The 8,033-nt window shown below is 41.9% G+C and overlaps 1 long non-coding RNA gene across 1 annotated transcript; it reads left to right on the top strand.

Annotated features, from left to right (window-relative positions):
- The first annotated feature begins 4,803 nt into the window (after positions 1–4,803).
- LOC113461946 (uncharacterized) lies at positions 4,804–7,824 on the top strand. Its single transcript, XR_003384203.3, has 2 exons — positions 4,804–5,287; positions 5,423–7,824. It is a non-coding gene; the product is annotated as an uncharacterized LOC113461946 (long non-coding RNA).
- Positions 7,825–8,033: the final 209 nt, after the last annotated feature.

Raw genomic sequence — 8,033 nt, 5'->3', positions numbered from 1 at the left:
CTCACAACCTCGATCTCGGCTGAGTTAAGCCCGATCGACCTCAAGGCCAAGGAAGACCCAGTCAAAGAGAGAAGTAGACCTCCCCACTCCACCGAAAATCAAGTCCTCCTCCTTCTCATCCGAGATCAAATCCCGCGATCTCCGCCTCAACGACTGTCAATATTTAAATGCACACAATCTCAATGGATCACTAGCCATCCCAAAATTTCGGACCGTTTACGACAACTCATTAATTCGCACGATCACGTCCAATCACAAGTAACCCCTACACCCATCTTATAAAAAGGGGGAGAACTCGAGGCAAGGGGATTCTCTCTTTTTCCTTCGCCCTCGGCCATTATTTTTCTCCATTGCTTCTTTCCATTACTTCTCTCCATTAAAAACTCCCTCTGACTTAAGCATCGGAGGACCGGCGCCGGAACCCCCGGCCACTAGCTTCTTGTAGGTCCGCCAGTGACAGCCGTCCGCCGCCGCACCACCAGCCGAAGCTCCTCCTCCTCGGTCCGCGGTCACCTCTGGATCCAATTTCCAGCAACACCCGCTGTGTTGTTATTGTTTCCACATTGGCCACCACTAGTGCTGCACTCTGCGCAATCCTCTGCGGTCCAGTCCAACAAGAAACCATGCTTCAAAAGCCTCGCATAGTTACTGCTGACCATCCCAGAAACCAACACGGGCGCAATAACAGACTCGCACGTACTGTAAAAATTCAGCTGATCTCCGACGAAATACGCCGGCGTGATATCATTATGACAAGGTATTTCTTTCTTAGTTGTGTGGCCTCTCCGAACAATTGGAGAGAAAAAAGAGACTCTTATTAGTTGAGTTAACACGAAACAGGGTTCGGCCGAGCGTGATTGTAGCGTGGAAACGGGCAATCGCTGTCCAGGAAATCTGCTTGAGTGACAAGAAGTGATCTTCTATCGTAGAAGATGCACTTAATACGATAGTCGCGGCCGAGGAGTTTAAGGACAGGGACGGAGCTGTTGCAAGTCACCAGAAAAGACGGAAACCCACAATAAGACGGGTGCTGATCCTGGATCCAGAACGGGTAGCTTATGTTTAAGCCATTCCCGCAGTTCTTTGGCTCACAGGCTTCTGCTGTTGGGTCGGCAGCAAAGACTGGCCCCTCTCTCAACAAAGAGGAGATGAGGAAGAAGAAGATAGAGAAGGAACCTTTGGATTGCAGTAAGATTCCGGGATTCATCTTATTAGATGAAGAGAATAGGAGAGAAGAAGAGGAAAGGGAAGAAGAGTTGGAGAAGTGAAGAAGTTGAAGGTGGAGGGGCTCGTTCTGTGGGGTGATGATGTGACACGTTCCCCCTCCCCATTTCTAATATTGGACCAGTTGTCGTTTGACTAAGCCAACGAAACGGACTGAACAGACATAAAAAAAAAAATAAAAAAAATGGAAGGATTAGGATTTGGAAGAAGGAAAGGTCGATGCCGACAACGCGGGTTACTTTCTTTATCGGCTATTCTTGACCCTAATCTGAAACCTTCAACTTCTCCTGGGATACAGACAGAGATATCGGAGCACACAGTTGCCCGTCACCCACGATTATATGCATAGGTGTCATCACCATCGTCATTCCCAGCCTGATGATTATTTTATGGTCAAGCTGTGCTTGACCCAGTCTAAGTCTAATCAAGGTTGATATAAAATTAATTTTAAGCTTAAAGATTCAGATTAGACTTGATTTATTTATCATTATTTTAATCTTGATTCAAGTTTAAATTCAAACCAAGTCAAATGGAAGGATCATTGTCAGCTTGAAAATCCTAAATTGAGATAGAAATTAATTCCAGCTTGAATAGAGCAAGTTACATACATACATACATACATACATACATATATATATATATATATATATATATATAGAGAGAGAGAGAGAGAGAGAGAGAGAGAGAGAGGAGAGACAAAAATGGATGCATTTACAGATTGATTATTGACAGCACAAATATCAACATGGACATGAATAAAATTGTTGAACTTTATGAATCATCGGATCAAAAATATCACAATATGAAAGATGATTCAAGTTCAAAATACTAATTTTGTCACTTACTTTATTTTGAAGTTCATAAGAGCTATATAAGACTAAATAAGATTGCAGATATAATTGGGTATTTTAATAGACTGATACAGATTAGATGATTGTCTATTTATATTAGCATCTATTTTTTTTAAACCCAAATGTATATATAGATTTGTTATTATAATCAAATGTTAAAATTTATACCCATATTTGGTTGGACTCAAACATGAAAATGGTTTTGGACAAATATTATCCTGTCCACTTTTACCCTAGTAATAAAGATGCGACTTAAATCAGAAAGACGATCTATTATACTACTTGGCCATTAATCAATTACCTATACATGAACAGGTAACGAGCGGACATTGAGAATCGTTGAGGGCTATTTGTTAAGTTATTTTTCATCATGTCTTTATATCAATCGCCAGATGATTCCAATAGGCCCTGCGCTCTGCGCTGTCTCAGCATCCTCTAAACCGAAACCAGTTAACTTATTGAGATTCCGTGATCTTTTAGTTATCAGATTTCCAACCTTCAAATCCATTTGAGCCTCTGGCTCTGATTCTTTGAACATAACTTTTTGCCCACCGAATTAATATACTTGGTATTAGGACGAAATAAGATGTAAACCAATGGATTTGAGGAGGGAGAGAGAGAGAAGAAAGCATCTAAAGGCATACCTCTATTTCCTGAAAGACATGACCCAAGAGCCGAACCATGAGGACAGTGGCACGTATGATCATCGGGAGAGCTAAAATTATAACCACACCGCCCACCAGAACGGATGCAATCCCTGCACCACCCCCTCCCCGTCGTCCAATTCAAAATGAACCCCTCCTTCAATGCATCTCCAAAAAGTTCCCATTCGGCAGCCGCTCCGCTGCCGTCCGGCTCATCGGCACCAGCACCGTGGACCTGCACTCGCCCAACACGTCCACAAAACTTGTGTTGTCGAGCCTGTAGTAAGACCGGCGCTGCCCAGCGACACCCAACGAGCAACCAATGTCGTACGGCGTGGGGATCCAAGACGAGGCCGTGCAGTTGACATACAAAGTGACATTCTGATCACGGTCGCAGTAATCGAAAAGGGAGGGATCGATGGTCGTGTTCTCATATGGTTCAGGGCATGACTGGCTGATGAGGCTCTGCTCCACGACGGTGACCAAGTGGTTTAAGCTGTCGACGTCCTTCACCAGGTACCAGTTGTTGTTGATGCTGATCATTAGAGTGGTGTTGTTTTCGCTGCAGCGGAGGTAGTAATTGGGGTGCCCGCAGTAGTCATGAAGGCCATCAACGTGGAAAGGGTAGCTTAGGTCGAATTTGATCTTGTCGCATGCATACATGACGGGTGCGTAATTCTCGTAGCCGTAGTAGCTTCCGGAGAAGGAAACCGGCAGCGATGACAATTTTAGAAAGAAGAGGATTGTCACTAGGTCATGAAGAGAGACGGGGGATGCATTTGGTTCGGTCGATAGTGTTACCGAACCAGTGGGTAGTATTAGTAAACCAACGGAACAAACTGGAGGAGGAAGAGGGGATGGAGATTGGAAGGTGAATGAGATTGTGTTTGGTCTTCCAATCCTAGGTTCATTGCTAGCGGTCAATGAGTAGATCACTTTCTAAAGTCTTAAACAAGTTGGGTGGAAAAGATAACAGCCACGGCATGCTGTTCAAAGATTTAAACCATAGTTTGGATCCTTCTTCGAAAAAAAAGGAAGAAAAAATAATGAAAGATTCTAACGAGCGCGTTGCCGTCAAAGGAAGAGTTTACTAATAATGGCTTGCTCTTACGTCATGCCGTGCAGGATGGACTGCTTGGTCGTGGCCCTGGAAAGAGTCAACAAAGGGAGGGGGATAGGGCCCAAAGTTGTAATTTCCACCTTGAAATTACAGAGCAAGCGACAGTTTTGTACCCGGTCCAGATAGGCGGCGGGGAACAGATAGCAAACATGAGTCTTCAAATCATGGCCTCTTTAGATCCGTTATATACATATATTTCCCTTTGCACCTTTTTGTCCTTAACATGCTTATTTTGACCGAATTATGTATATTAATTAAACATGATAATGTTTTAATATCAACAGTAGCTAAGCAAGAACACGATCGACTGATTCTGTTCTGCTTAGTTTATATTTGACTTGCCGTAGATTTCACCCATTCCAAATGAAATAAGTTCATTCTGCTAACCTAATGCTTGCCATAACAAAAACCTCAAGGATGAGCAGCTTTGGGTCATTGTTTAAAATCACTCAGAATCAGCTGCGACTGCCAAACAGCAGTCACAGCTCGGCCAACAGAAGGCCCCACCTAATGCTTGGTCCACATGCCACTATGATTCAATCAACTAGATTTTAGCTATCATTCTGAGAGAATAGCAAGAGAATTCTGTAACCCGGGATAAAGGAGAGGAATTAACGGAATAATATATTTTTGAGAAAATTTTATGAATAGTTTATGAAGAAATTACATAAAACCAAAAGAGAAGCGTAATTGGCTATGAGTCTCTTTTGCGATTTGGCTTGATTTCTACCAATCTTATTCTCTTTCAGTCTACAAAGAGTTGTGCATCTGGCGACCTACATATGGTAGGTGTTTATGCTACTGCGAGTACATGCTTAGCAAATTCAGTAAGCACCGAGAAGTGATCAGATGGTTGAGCTGCACCTACCAGCAGCCTTCTAAATTTGTCATCTAATGAGCAAATTATATGTGTAGCTCCGTTCAGAACCTCCTATAATTTGCGTCAAGCCTCATGGGGCCACTGGCTTGATGGATGGCGTAGACGGCCAGTTTATCTCCACGTGTACGGCTGGTGGGCTGTCGTAAGATGGAGCCAAGGAAACCCCGAATGCCAACGTCCAATCCACCAGCCCTGACCCCCTCGTCGTCCTCCTCCTCCTCCATCACCGCCGGTGGAGGAGATGGTGGGCTGGCGTTCGGTAGTGGAAGGAGCGGAGGCGGGAGACGCGACCATTTCAGCTCTTTCGACGACGGCTACAGGCGCTTGAAATAGCGAAGCTTCTGAAGAAGCTCAATAAGCCAGCAGAAAAGATAATATTACCTGCTGTACTAATTTTAGCGTTTTCGTTTATATAGTTAAATTTAAAAGTCTGGCGTCCTTTGCTTTGTTGATGATTTCGAAGAATAACTTTAATTGTACGTGCTTTTGCAGAGCGAAGATGGTGAAATTGTTGTCCGCGTTGATATTTATAAACAACCGGCCTCTATTAAAGAATCAGAGTGTCCTGGTTAGGATTTTATTTGTTTATTCGTTTATGCCTTTTGTTTAGGCCAATCTTATTCTTATGCTTCCTCGCGAAAAAATAATCTTATTCTGTTGTTATTAATCATTATTGATAAAAGAATTATAAGTTCTATGATAGGTGAGACCTTCTCTAGTGGCTGCCATTGACCAAGTACGGCAGAGAAGTGGAAGGTCCCCAAATGGAAGAGTTCCTCTTCGAAGCATTCCGAAGGGTAACCTTTTTGGAGCTAGCTTTTTGGAACATGATGGTGTGAACGATGATGAGCCGAGCACTGGTGGAGTAGAGGTCAGCACAATATGTGGCTTGAATTGTTCATCACTAAGATTAAGACATTTGTAATAATGAATGAATACCTAACATGAATCTGTGTATCTTTGCATACATTTAGATTGCTAGAGAAAAGGCAGGTCAACAACAAACATATTACAGAGTTCAAGCACATATTAGTTTATGGGATCCACTCTTCGTAATTAGCGAATGAGCTCCAATTTAGTAGCCGTGGTAAATGGTCAAAACTAGGTAGAATTTGGATGGGGATAAGCCACTTCCTTGCAAATGTTTGTTTTAGTTTAGTTATTCTTAAATAGGATTGGAAAATAGCTTGATAAGTCTTAAAATCCAATTCTCACATTCTGTAGTTAACAAGTTGGCAGTGGCTATCTATGCTTAATTATGACTCGATATTGCAACAACCTAGGACCTCTCTAAAAAAGATTAGTCTTGGACCTTTTTTGTCTCATATAAGTACTTAGGAGCTTCCCATTGTATAGCTGACATGAGAATAAAAACACATATACGCACGGATCCTGACATACTCTACTATTTAAACTCTGACGCCCTTGTCAAGATAAGGATCCAAAATCTATTCAAATGCAATTATAAGTACCATAAATTTATTGACAAAGATCTAAAATTCATTCAAATCTAAATATAAGTATTATAAATTCAATCTAGACATGTGTTGCAATATCTTTTAGTCCACAAGAGTTATCGGCTGGATCCACTCTAATATTATTTATAACAACCTATAATCTTACCTAAAAAGGCTAGCCATAAAGTATTATTTAGATTTTTTGATCATGTATAAGCACCTAGAATCTACTATAGCATGGCCGATTGAGACTAAATGCATGCACGTACAGAAGGGCACATATCGTAGATATAGAACAGACTGAAATCCCGAAGCTTTTAACTACCCTCTCCAATGTTGTCATATTCAGCAAATGCATCTTAGTTGTCGGTACCAATATCTTCCGTTCCCATCTTGTGAGATATAATTAGTTTTGAGTTTATTATATTATAGACTATTTGGGTTTACGTATCAATTAGCAATTGAAATTTTACAAATCATGTCAACCTAGTTTTTGCAAGGTTATTACGTTGGAGAAGATGCAAGACATCTTATGTCGCTAATAAGGCAAGGGATGTAGTTTTCAAGTGTCTTCAAAACAACTGAAGCAGAAGGAGCGGTTCTCAGTTGGGGGCTTTCATTCCTAATAAAAATTTCACCCTAAGTCAATAAACCATAGTTATGCAATCATCATGGCTTATCTAAATCCTACTCTTTAACAATTATTAGAAAATGGTTTCTCTCTTCTTGCTCGCATCCTCCCCTCTTGCATGTAGCGGGACACTCCCTTGGCCAATGAGAGAGATGAAAGTGTGTCGAGAGAGAACTAAAATAGAAAAGTTGGGAGAATTTTATCTTTATGTAAGGTTTGTCTCTGTGAAACTAGTGGATTGGGACCGGTCTACTTGACCGGCCAAGCTATATCTTGGCCCTGGGCTTCACGTGCGATGTGCGTATGGACAAATTAGGAGGAAGACTCTGCTTGGGAGTCTTCTTCCTCCTCGATCATGATGGTGATTGGAGTCCCATCGCCACCCAAAAACTGTCCAGATAAGGCCGGGATTGCCTATTTAAAGACCCCCTTCCTTCTCTTTCGAGTTCACCCAAGATCGAACCACTGATCCCAAGCTCCTCCTTTGATCTTCTTCCTCAATTTGTCGCCAAAAGGAGCCACCTGACCACCTCGCCGGACCGAGGTAGGCCTTCTTCTTCTTTCTCTCTCTCTCTGTCTTGCTATTTGAGATGAGATTTGGGCTGATGAATTGCTGGAAAACTATCCGAAACATGGTGCCCTATTTTGGCCCTCTTTTCTTCGGGTTTCGCCACCGTCAGCTACCGTTGCCGGCGATGACTACGATTGAGAGCCGTTGTGGTCACCATTGTTATACCATCACCATGGTTTATCTAAACCATACTCTTTAACAATTCTTAGAAAATGCCATCACTCTTCTCGCTCTCACCCTCTCCTCTTGCCTGCAGTGGGATGCTCCCTTGGCCAACGAGAGCGACGAAAGTGCGAAGAGAGAGAATTGAAATAGAAAAATTGGGAGAATTTTATTTTTATGTAGGGTTTGTCCTACTCATGCATAATCTTTTTCTACATCTGAATTAACTCCAAACGGTAGACCTCATATTACAAACTTAAAAGTGCATTGGTTGCATTTTAGTATTGCCATGCTTGCCTGTTCCCCACTAACATAATTTTCCTAGGCTAAATTGCAATGAAATGGACAAGAAAATCATTGGAGTCACGTATATTGAAAAGGGGGAAAAAACTCTTATAAATTGAATCTAATGATCAATGTTTGTTACTATTATCTATAATTGCCTCAGCCTTATTTTTGGTCCAAGTGATCTTGCTTTATGAGTAACTAGATT

This window comes from Phoenix dactylifera, chromosome 1, assembly GCF_051530095.1.
Source record: "Phoenix dactylifera cultivar Ajwa chromosome 1, Ajwa_hap1_PhDact_Kaust_v1.1, whole genome shotgun sequence".
In the NCBI taxonomy this organism is placed as follows: Eukaryota; Viridiplantae; Streptophyta; class Magnoliopsida; order Arecales; family Arecaceae; genus Phoenix; species Phoenix dactylifera.
The sequence above is the reverse complement of the archived record's forward strand: the minus strand, read 5'-3'. Positions and strand labels throughout refer to the sequence as shown.